A 13325-nucleotide genomic window follows, 5' to 3' on the forward strand; every position below is an offset into this window, starting at 1 on the left:
CAAAATCATGCATATAATTATACAATCAGGAAGTCCTGTTAAAATAATCTGCATTTCAAAAAAGGCCACATTCATTTAACGACATAGTGCATACAGTATAAACAAAACGAACAATGTAATAGTTGTTCATAGTTATACCATAGTTATGTCACAGTTATTGATATCATTTTACTTATAAAAGGACTTATTTCAAAACACATACATGTAGTGTGCATTCATCAGTTTTTACCAAACGAACAAAGTCATAGTAACTTTATTCATAGTTCTGTCATAATTATTGTTGTCATTTTGCTTTAACCGATTAGTTCATACACATTTTTGAGCTTTTTACGGATAATATGCCATTGATAAATTATACAGGGCGTTACAAAGTAGTAACATATGGTTTTGTGAAGAGTACATGTGCATACCGGTATGTACATTTATCATGTTATTTTAACCAATTTTAGCCGAAGCTGATGGTATTTTTTTGTAGTAGTTGTTACTTTGACACATTCAATTTTACCCTTTATTTGTTAAGTATACTTAAAAAAAGACTTACCATGGAATTTTCATTTAAAAAAAAACTGCATCATTTTCTTATGGCTATATGTTACAAATATTTAATCTTATAAATATTTTGAATTAAAACTAAAGTCAGAAATTTATACGGCGAAATTCCGATTCCTAGTAACATGAACAGTCTAAAAATTTGAGTATTTAAGAAACATGCACTGGGACACCAATTTTGTATCGGAATAGAAAAGGTGTCAGCTTCCGCAGTCTAAAGATTCTTAAATAATAAAGTGGGAGTGAAACAGCTTACATGGATGTCGGATCACACAGTTTATGCTGTTTCATCAGCAAAATCTCTTTGGATAATACCATGTTGGTCGGAATCGCGGAAGAACCGCTGCATTTCATTTCCGGAATTTTGCTCTGTATATCCGACAATTTTATTTCATTATGTTCCCCAAACGAAGTTGGGGAACATATTGTTTTTACTCTGTTTCTTATTATTAAGGTCTTCCGTCTCCAACGGAAGACCTTATTGTTTTCGTTCGGTTTCTTTTTCCCTATTATTATTATTATTATTATTATTATTATTCTTACCGATTTTGTGCACGCAAGTTCTCGGTAACGTCTTGGCCGATTTTCATGAAACTTTCAGATCTGATAGGTATTGATCTGAACCTTATTGGAAATTTTTTTCGTTGATGACGTCACTTTCCATCTCGAGATATTTAGGATTTTCTGATTTTCAGAGGGTCGGCCTGTCCTGGAAACTCCTCCGAAACGACTTAAGATATTGAGTCAAGATTTTCAGTGAAGGTAGGGGAAGGTTTGTAGATTTGCAGGCAGGTGTCCAAATCTCTCTAGCGCAAAAGGCGCCGAAGCTCGGTAGGGCTCAAAAAATGTCTCAGAAACATCTCACAAAATTTTACACCTTTTCTTTTGTATCTTCATACATGTTAAGAATTTGTTAAAACATATAGAAGAAAAGTTGTGCAGAATGATACGACCTTTCATTTGATATCAAGAAAAAGGGGCTGACCCCTCAAATTAGGGTGTCAGAGGGGCCAAAAGTCTTCAACCTATAACTCTTTAACGATCAATAATTTGTAATACATTATTGAAGCAAAGATGCTTATCTTAACGATTTACATCAATATATGATAAGATTTTGATCATATGTTACATAATAAGGGGTCACAAGGGGCCAGAATACTAAATCTTTGACGCTTTATATCTCGAAAAGGGGGAATATTTTGATAAGCAATACTGAACAAAAGATGGTCAGAATAATGTTCTAAACAATATGCACCCTTTCAATTTTTGTCAAACGGCCCCATTAAGGACTTGGAGGGGTGGCCCCTAAGTATTTCCATTCAGCATATCTCAACAACGAAAAGAAATCTCTGAATAGTTGTTGAACAAAAAGTCTTCAAAATCACAAGACCTTTCATTTGATATCAAGAAAAAAGGGCTGGCCCCTCAAATTAGGGACTCAGAGGGGCCAATAGTCTTTCACCTATAACTCTTTAACGATCAATAATTTGTAATACATTACTGAAGCAAAGATGCGTATCTTAATAATTTACGACAATATATGATAAGATTCTGATTATATGTTATGTAATAAGGGGTCACAAGGGGCCAGAATGCTAAATCTTTGACGCTTTATATCTCGAAAAGGGGGAATATTTTGATAAGCAATACTGAACAAAATATGGTCAGAATAATGTTCTAAACAATATGCACCCTTTCAATTTTTGTCAAACGGCCCCATTAAGGACTTGGAGGGGTGGCCCCTAAATATTTCCATTCAGCATATCTCCATAACGAAAAGAAATCTCTGAATAGTTGTTGAACAAAATGTCTTCAAAATCACAAGACCTTTCATTTGATATCAAGAAAAAGGGGCTGACCCCTCAAATTAGGGACTCAGAGGGGCCAATAGTTTTTCACCTATAACTCTTTAACGATCAATAATTTGTAATACATTACTGAAGCAAAGATGCTTATCTTAACAATTTACGACAATATATGATAAGATTCTGATTATATGTTATGTAATAAGGGGTCACAAGGGGCCAGAATGCTAAATCTTTGACGCTTTATATCTCGAAAAGGGGGAATATTTTGATAAGCAATACTGAACAAAAGATGGTCAGAATAATGTTCTAAACAATATGCACCCTTTCAATTTTTGTCAAACGGCCCCATTAAGGACTTGGAGGGGTGGCCCCTAAATATTTCCATTCAGCATATCTCCATAACGAAAAGAAATCTCTGAATAGTTGTTGAACAAAATGTCTTCAAAATCACAAGACCTTTCATTTGATATCAAGAAAAAGGGGCTGACCCCTCAAATTAGGGACTCAGAGGGGCCAATAGTTTTTCACCTATAACTCTTTAACGATCAATAATTTGTAATACATTACTGAAGCAAAGATGCTTATCTTAACGATTTACAACAATATATGATAAGATTCTGATCATATGTTACGTAATAAGGGGTCACAAGGGGCCAGAATGCTAAATCTTTGACGCTTTATATCTCGAAAAGGGGGAATATTTTGATAAGCAATACTGAACAAAAGATGGTCAGAATAATGTTCTAAACAATATGCACCCTTTCAATTTTTGTCAAACGGCCCCATTAAGGACTTGGAGGGGTGGCCCCTAAATATTTCAACTCAGCATATCTCCACAACAAAAAGAAATTTCTGATTAGTTGTTGAACAAAAAGTCTTTAAAATCACAAGACGTTTCATTTGATATCAAGGAAAAGGGGCTAACCCTTCAAATTAGGGGCTGAGAGGGGCTAAAAGTCTTTCGTCTATAACTCTTTAACGATCAATATTTTGTTATACATTACTGAAGCAAAGATGCTTATTTTAACGATTTACAACAATATATGATAAGAGTCAGATCATATGTTACATAATAAGGGGTCACAAGGGGCCAGAATGCTAAATCTTTGACGCTTTATATCTCGAAAAGGGGGAATATTTTGATAAGCAATACTGAACAAAAGATGGTCAGAATAATGTTCTAAACAATATGCACCCTTTCAATTTTTGTCAAACGGCCCCATTCAGGACTTGGAGGGGTGGCCCCTAAATATTTCAACTCAGCATATCTCCACAACGTAAAGAAATCTCTGAATATTTCTTGAACAAACGTTTTCAAAATCACAAGACCTTTCAATTGATATCAAGAAAAAGGGGCTGACCCCTCAAACTAGGGGCTCAGAGGGACCAAAAGCATGTCATCTATAGCTTTTTTAATAATGTTATAAAAATCAAAAGAATGAAATCTAATTAGCGAAGTCTATGTATTATTATCTTTTAACAAAGATCATAGTCAAAATCATGTCTCATCTTATCGAAAAATCGGACGGAAGACCTACTCGTTGCTCGCAACGAGATCTCATCTAGTTATTATTATTATTATTATTATTATTCTTACCGATTTTGTGCACGCGAGTTCTCGAAAACGTCTTGGCCGATTTTCATGAAATTTTCAGATCTGATAGGTATTGATCTGAACCTTATTGGAAATTTTTTTCGTTGATGACGTCACTTTCCATCTCGAGATATTTAGGATTTTCTGATTTTTAGAGGGTCGGCTTGTCCTGGAAACTCCTCCGAAACGACTTAAGATATTGATTCATGATTTTCAGTGAAGGTAGGAGAAGGTTGGTAGATTTGCAGGCAGGTGTCCAAATCTCTCTAGCGCAAAAGGCGCCGAAGCTCGGTAGGGCTCAAAAAATGTCTCAGAAACATCTCACAAAATTTTACACCTTTTCTTTCATATCTTCATACCTGTTAAGAATTTGTTAAAACATATAGAAGAAAAGTTGTGCAGAATGACACGACCTTTCATTTGATATCAAGAAAAAGGGACTGACCCCTCATATTAGGGGCTCAGAGGGGCCAAAATTCTTTCACCTTTAACTCTTTAACGATCAATAATTTGTAATACATTACTGAAGCAAAGATGCTTATCTTAACGATTGACAACAATATATGATAAGATTCTGATCATATGTTACCTAATAAGGGGTCACAAGGGGCCAGAATGCTAAATCTTTGACGCTTTATATCTCGAAAAGGGGGAATATTTTGATAAGCAATACTGAACAAAAGATGGTCAGAATAATATTCTAAACAATATGCACCCTTTCAATTTTTGTCAAACGGCCCCATTAAGGACTTGGAGGGGTGGCCCCTAAATATTTCCATTCAGCATATCTCCATAACGAAAAGAAATCTCTGAATAGTTGTTGAACAAAAAGTCTTCAAAATCAAAAGATCTTTCATTTGATATCAAGAAAAGGGGGCTGACCCCTCAAATTAGGGGCTCAGAGGGGTCAAGAGTCCTTCACCTATAACTCTTTAACGATCAATAATTTGTAATACATTACTGAAGCAAAGGTGTTTATCTTACCGATTTACAACTATATATGATAAGATTCTGATCATATGTTGCGTAATAAGGGGTCACAAGGGGCCAGAATGCTAAATCTTTGACGCTTTATATCTCGAAAAGGGAGAATATTTTGATAAGCAATACTGAATATAAGATGGTCAGAATAATGTTCTAAACAATATGCACCCCTTCAATTTTTGTTAATCGGCCCCATTAAGGACTTGGTGGGGTGGCCCCTAAATATTTCAATTCACCATATCTCCACAACGAAAAGAAATCTCTGAAAATTTCGTGAACAAAACGTTTCCAAAATCACAAGACCTTTCAATTGATATCAAGAAAAAGGAGCTGACCCCTCAAACTAGGGGCTCAGAGGGGCCAAAAGCCTGTCATCTATAGCTCTTTGATAATGTTATATAAATCAAAAGAATGAAATCTAATTAGGGAAGTCTATATATTATTATCTTTCAACAAAGATCATAGTCAAAAAACATATCTCATCTTATTGAAAAATCGGACGGAAGACCTACTCGTTGCTCGCAACGAGATCTCATCTAGCTATCATTAAGGTCTTCCGTCTCCAACGGAAGACCTTATTGTTTTCGTTCGGTTTCTTTTTCCCTATTATTATTATTATTAAGGTCTTCCGTCTCCAACGGAAGACCTTATTGTTTTCGTTCGGTTTCTTTTTCCCTATTATTAAGGTCTTCCGTCTCCAACGGAAGACCTTATTGTTTTCGTTCGGTTTCTTTTTCCCTATTATTAAGGTCTTCCGTCTCCAACGGAAGACCTTATTGTTTTCGTTCGGTTTCTTTTCCCCTATTATTATTATTATTTTTCTTACCGATTTTGTGCACGCGATTTCTCGGAAATGGCTTGGTCGATTTTTACCAAACTTTCAGATCTGATAGATATTTATCTGAACCTTGTCGGAAATTTTCGTCGTCGATGACGTCACTTCCGGTCGTGAGATATGGACGATTTTCTGATTTTCAGAGGGTCGGCTTGTCCTGGCAATCACTCCTAAACGACTAAAGATATCGAGTTGAGATTTTCAGTGAAGGTAGAAGAAGGATTGTAGATGTGCTTTTTTGCGTCTATATCTTCCCGGCGCAAAAGGCGCTGAAGCTCGCCTGGGCTTGAAAAATAGGCTCAAAAGCATCTCGCAAAATTTGACACGTTTTCTTTTATATCTTTATACCTGTAAATATTTTGTGAAAACATATATACTAAACGTTGTGCAGAATGATAAGAGCTTTCATTTGATATCAAGAAAAAGGGGCTGACCCCTCAAATTAGGGGCTCAGAGGGGCCCAAAGTCTTTCAAGTATAACTCTTGAACGATCAATATTTTGTTGTAAGTTACTGAAACAAAAATGTTTATCTTAACGATTAGGAAATATAAGTTATAAAAGTTTGATCCTATATTGCATAATAAGGGGCCAAAAGGGGCCAGAATACCAAATCTTTGACGCTTTATATCTCAAAAAGGGGGAATATTTTGATAAGCAATACTGAACAAAAGATGTTCAGAATAATGTTCTAAACAATATGCACCCTTTCAATTTTTGTCAAACGGCCCCATTAAGGACTTGGAGGGGTGGCCCCTAAATGTTTCCATTCGGCATATCTCCACAACGAAAAGAAATCTCTGAATAGGTATTGAACAAAAAGTCTTCAAAATTACAAGATCATTCATTTGATATCAAGAAAAAGGGGCTGACCCCTCAAATTAGGGAGTCAGAGGGGCCAAAAGTCTTATAAGTATAACTCTGGAACAATCAATATTTTGTTATAAGTTACTGAAACAAAAATGTTTATCTTAACGATTTGGAAATATATGTTATAAAAGTTTGATCCTCTATTGCATAATAAGGGGCCAAAAGGGGCCAGAATACCAAATCTTTGACGCTTTATATCTCAAAAAGGGGGAATATTTTGATAAGCAATACTGAACAAAAGATGTTCAGAATAATGTTCTAAACAATATGCACCCTTTCAATTTTTGTCAAACGGCCCCATTAAGGACTTGGAGGGGTGGCCCCTAAATGTTTCCATTCGGCATATCTCCACAACGAAAAGAAATCTCTGAATAGGTATTGAACAAAAAGTCTTCAAAATTACAAGATCTTTCATTTGATATCAAGAAAAAGGGGCTGACCCCTCAAATTAGGGAGTCAGAGGGGCCAAAAGTCTTATAAGTATAACTCTGGAACAATCAATATTTTGTTATAAGTTACTGAAACAAAAATGTTTATCTTAACGATTTGAAAATATATGTCATAAAAGTTTGATCCTCTATTGCATAATAAGGGGCCAAAAGGGGCCAGAATACCAAATCTTTGACGCTTTATATCTCAAAAAGGGGGAATATTTTGATAAGCAATACTGAACAAAAGATGTTCAGAATAATGTTCTAAACAATATGCACCCTTTCAATTTTTGTCAAACGGCCCCATTAAGGACTTGGAGGGGTGGCCCCTAAATGTTTCCATTCGGCATATCTCCACAACGAAAAGAAATCTCTGAATAGGTATTGAACAAAAAGTCTTCAAAATTACAAGATCTTTCATTTGATATCAAGAAAAAGGGGCTGACCCCTCAAATTAGGGAGTCAGAGGGGCCAAAAGTCTTATAAGTATAACTCTGGAACAATCAATATTTTGTTATAAGTTACTGAAACAAAAATGTTTATCTTAACGATTTGGAAATATATGTTATAAAATTTTGATCCTATATTGCATAATAAGGGGCCAAAAGGGGCCAGAATACCAAATCTTTGACGCTTTATATCTCAAAAAGGGGGAATATTTTGATAAGCAATACGGAACAAAAGATGTTTAGAATAATGTTCTAAACAATATGCACCCTTTCAATTTTTGTCAAACGGCCCCATTAAGGACTTGGAGGGGTGGCCCCTAAATGTTTCCATTCGGCATATCTCCACAACGAAAAGAAATCTCTGAATAGGTATTGAACAAAAAGTCTTCAAAATCACAAGACCTTTCATTTGATATCAAGAAAAAGGGGCTGACCCCTCAAATTAGGGAGTCAGAGGGGCCAAAAGTCTTATAAGTATAACTCTGGAACAATCAATATTTTGTTATAAGTTACTGAAACAAAAATGTTTATCTTAACGATTTGAAAATATATGTTATAAAATTTTGATCCTATATTGCATAATAAGGGGCCAAAAGGGGCCACAATACCAAATCTTTGACGCTTTATATCTCAAAAAGGGGGAATATTTTGATAAGCAATACGGAACAAAAGATGTTCAGAATAATGTTCTAAACAATATGCACCCTTTCAATTTTTGTCAAACGGCCCCATTAAGGACTTGGAGGGGTGGCCCCTAAATGTTTCCATTCGGCATATCTCCACAACGAAAAGAAATCTCTGAATAGGTATTGAACAAAAAGTCTTCAAAATTACAAGATCATTCATTTGATATCAAGAAAAAGGGGCTGACCCCTCAAATTAGGGAGTCAGAGGGGCCAAAAGTCTTTCATCTATAACTCGTTAACTATGAATATTTTATTATCAATTACTGAAGCAAAAATGCTCCTCTTAATGATTTGCCACTATATATTATAAAATTAAGATCATATATTATGTAATAAGGGGACAAAAGGGGCCAGAATGCTAAATCTTTGACGCTTTATACCTCAAAAAGGGGAGATATTTTGATAAGCAATATTGAACAAAAGATGTTCAGAATAATGTTCTGAACAATATATATCCTTTCAATATTTGCAAAACGGACCCATTAAGGACTTGAAGGGTTGGCCCCTAAATATTTCTATTCTACATATCTCGAAAATGAGAAGAAACTTCTGAATAGTTGTTGAGCAAAAAATGTTTAAAATCACAAGTATTTTTGTTTAATATCAAATAAAAGGGGCTAACCCTTCAAATTAGGGGCTCAGAGGGGCCAAAAGACTAATATGTAACTCTTCAATATGCAACAATATGTTGTAAAACTTTGATTCTCTATTGCTAAAGTAGGGGCCATAGGTCGTCAGAATGTTAAATCCTTTGCGCTTCATATCTCGAAAAAGGGAAACATTTTGAAAAGCAATATTGAACGAAAGATGTTCAAGATTATATTATATAAATCAAAAGAATGAAATCTAAGGAGGGAAATTTTTATATCATTATCTTTTAACGAAAACTTAATTAAAATCACATCTACTCGTTGCTCGCAACGAGATCACATCTAGTTAGGGTCTTCCGTCTCCAACGGAAGACCCTTCTATTATTCTATTGTTTCTTTTTCACTTTTATTATTATTATTATTATTTTTTTCTGTCCAAATTTTGTGCAGACGATTTCTCAGAGATGATTGGATGGATTCACTTGAAATTTTCAGAGATGATCTATCATGATCTAAACCTTATTCATTTTTTTTATTTTTTGGAAATTCACTTCCGGTCGGAAGTTATCGCCCTTTAATCGAATTTTTAGTGACCATTTTGTCTACACTAAAACTCAAAAACGACAAAAGATAGAGTGCTGAAATTTTCAGTGATAATAGAGGACATGTTCTAGTTGTGTACCTCAGTTTTCAAATTTTCTGGAAGTGCCTAGTATGGAAGCTCGGTAGGGGTCAAAATTTAGGACATGAATCAGGAGTGAATTTTCGAGACATTTTTTATCATATCTTCAAAACTATGAATATTTTCCTAAAACACATTGAACAGAAATTGTGCAGAATTACAAGATCTTTTATATGATATCAAGAAAAAAGGGCTGACTCATCACATTAGGGGCCAAAAGGGGCAAAAAGTCTTAAATCCATAACTCTTTAACGATCAATATTTTGTTATACATTACTGAAGCAAAAACGTTTATCTGAACAATCTACAACTATATATTATAATAAAAATCTCATATGTTACATAATTAAGGGCCATAAGGGGCCAGAATGCTAAATCTTTGACGCTTTATATCTCAAAAGTGGGAAATATTTTGATAAGCAATATTGAACAAAAGATGTCCAAAATAATGTTCTAAACAAGATGCAACCTTTCATTTTTTGCTAAACATCCCCATTAAGGAGTTGAAGGGCCGGCCCCTAAATACTTCTTTTGCAAATATCTCAGAAACGAAAAAGAATTTCTGACTAGTTATTATTATTTTTTTCCCCAAAATTTTGTGCAGGCGATTTCTCAAAAACTATTCAGTGGTTTTAAATGAAACTTTCAGGAATTATGCGTCGTCAAATGAACTTTGTTCATCAGAAGGAAAATTTGGAAAACTCGCTTCTGGTGCCAAGTTATTGACAGTTTTCTGATTTTAAAATGAAATTTTGTCCCCCCTTTTTTTCAAAAATGGTTTAAGATATGAACTGGAGACTTGTTAGAGATGATAGGTTATGTCTTCTAGATGAGGGGAATCACCTTTTTGTGCGTCGTCAATACTTCCGGTCTTTACCGGATGCGAATTTAAAAAAGTCGTATTTTGAAACTTTTTTGTTTTTCTATATTTTTCTTTTATTTTAATAAGGTTAATAGAGACTCTTCTGAAAGTGCTTAATATATAATTTATTTTAGAATTGATCAATCCAAACTCTAGATATTCGCATTTCTAAATTTGAAGCGGGTCCAAAATGGCGGCTGTCTCTGTAAACTCCGATAAGTAGGTCAGAATTTACGGAGTCAGCCGAGCGTTTGTTTGAATGAAAGTACCATAAGGATCAAAGAAATGTGAAGGAAATGTTGGATTGTCACATCACAATTACGTTGCAATTCTGTTTCGCAATAGAGTTTTAATCCGGGGTTTCCTCAAACGTCTACTATAATTTTTCTTGTCTGTATCTCAAAGTAGAAAAACGACATGACTACAAGTGGAAATACGATAACTACAAACTTTTGTTTTACACCACGGAAAAACTGATCCTAAACCATGGTTATAAGTAAAAGCTTTTCAAGAAACTTGCCTGACTAAAGCAATCAATATATAGTAATTATTACCTGGCCATTGTTTTTTCCCCATGCAGGCTTGTGTCATATTAAATGAACAGAAAAGACAGAAATAAGAAAACCATTTTTTTAAAGATTGTTTAATGAAAATGATTTAAATATTTTTTTTCTAAAAGATGTTATTGAACATAAATGGTATCAGATTCCTTGACCGTCGCAGGACGAGACATGTTTTTGGGCGAAACATTCTAATCTTCCCATGAATGTGTAACTAATCGGGATAGTCCACTTTGGGGGTAAACAGGAAAATAAAACTTGTAGAAAAACTTACCTAAATCACTGCTTCAGTGTTACTTATCCATACGATATATAATAAGTACAATATGATAAATATACTTTCTCAAGCTCGATATTCAGGTTATAAGAACATACATTTTGAAATTTCATTGAAACCATCACCATTCAATAGAAAATACATTCCGAAGGATATGCGCGAATATTTACCCGTGACATTTCGCTCGAAATAATGTATCGTGATCAACTTTTCGTAGTAGACAAATGGTCTGATGCAGAAGTATATAGAAGTGCAGAAAAAGATTACATGGACATGCCTGTATATGGAATTACATGAAATAAAAAGTTGAATACATAAAGAATAAAAGAAAGTAAACAGTATCAACAGAGAATGGCTAAAGATATGAATATGAAACTTGCTGAGGTGATAGAGCATCAAATGTAGATATATTGATCGACAATTAATTTTCGTCGTTCTTACTTCCGGTCGCAAACGAAAGTGAATTCAAAAATGTTAAATTTGCAACTTTTTGTTTTTCAATATTTTTCTTTGGGATTTACAGGGTTAATAGAGAGTCTTTTAGGAGTTTTATGTATGTTTTCATCTTTTTGATTGAAAAAGTTTGCAGAGATTTTTATAAAATTCACTTCCGGTCGAGTGATTACCAGTCCTCAAAATTAGAATTTATTCTCACAATATTGCTTGGCAACAGTAAACGACTGAAGTCTAAAACTTTCAGGTCTGATAGTCAGTCATCAGTTTATTTGAATCGTGAGAAAATCTTGTATCGCCGTTACTTCCGGTCGTGACAGGAAGTGATGCAAAAAAGTGAATGGTTAATGGTTAGCTTTCTTGGATTTTCACGCTGAATTTCTTTTATCACTTTTTCAGAGTGAATTTTTGCTTTTATTTTCAGAATCGGACGGAAGACCTCTCATTGCTCGCAATGAGTTTCTAGTTATTATTATTTTTCTTCTTCTTCTTCTTCCTGGGTACTTTTTTGTCCGCGAGTGATCTCGTCAACTACTCATCCGATTGAGGTGAAACCTTTCTAGGGTTAATAGGCATGTTATGTAGATTTGCGGAATCAAGGTCATTTTGCGCGCACGTGCATGCACGTGCGTGCGCGTGCAATGCGTAAAATGACCAATATACTTGATATAGCTGTAACTTTTATATTTTTTGATGAAATGCTTTGATACTCAGAATATAAGGATATATTAAAAGTGTAAACAAGATGACATGGTCAACATGCATATGCATGCACGTGTGCGCACGCGCAAAGCGTAAAATGACAAATATACTTGAAATACTCGTAACTTTTATACTTTTTGATGAAATGCTTTGATACTCAAAATATTTATATATATTAAAAGTGTAGACAAGATGACATGGTCATCATGCACATGCATGCACGCATGCATATGCATGCACGTGCGCGCGCGTGCAATGTGTTAATTGACCAATATACTTAATATAGCCGTAATTTTTATATTTCTTTTATTAAAAATATACAAATATTAAAAGTGTAGACAAGATGATTTGGACATCATGCTCATGAATGCACATGCGCGCGCGTGCAATGTGTTAAATGACCAATATACTTAACATAGCCATAACTTTTATACATTTTTTATGAAAAGCTTTCATACTACATGTAAGAATAAACAGAGATATTATAAGTGTAGACAAAATGGCATGGTCATTATGAACATGCATGCAGGTGCGCATGCGTGCAATGCTAAGATGACCAATATACTTGATATAGCCGGAACTTATTTATTTTTTGATGAAATGTTTTGATACTCAGAATATAAAGATGCATTAATAGTATAGATGAGATGACATGGTCATCCTGCACATGCATGTACGTGCCTGGCGTGAAATGCAAAAAACGACCAATATACTTTATTGCCTTATTTAATGAAGCTTACAGGAAATAAGACACCAAAAGGGTGTTGGGGAGCGTTTGGGGAACATCTGTAACGGTCCCCGTTACAATTATAACTAGTTTCCAACATTTTTATTTTCATTTCCGACATTTATATTTTTCCGTTTCCCGAAACTTTGGGGGGGGGGGGGGGGATCTTTCCAGCAACTTACTGTTAACCAAGCAAGTGGATATAAATTTTAACAAGATATAAATAAACCACATTTCCCGCATAAAACTATTCCAATGCACTGTACAT

Source organism: Saccostrea echinata, unplaced genomic scaffold (assembly GCF_033153115.1).
Source record: "Saccostrea echinata isolate AGI-Se365-2 ecotype Australia unplaced genomic scaffold, CSIRO_AGI_Sech_v1 ptg000052l, whole genome shotgun sequence".
NCBI classification, from domain to species: domain Eukaryota; kingdom Metazoa; phylum Mollusca; class Bivalvia; order Ostreida; family Ostreidae; genus Saccostrea; species Saccostrea echinata.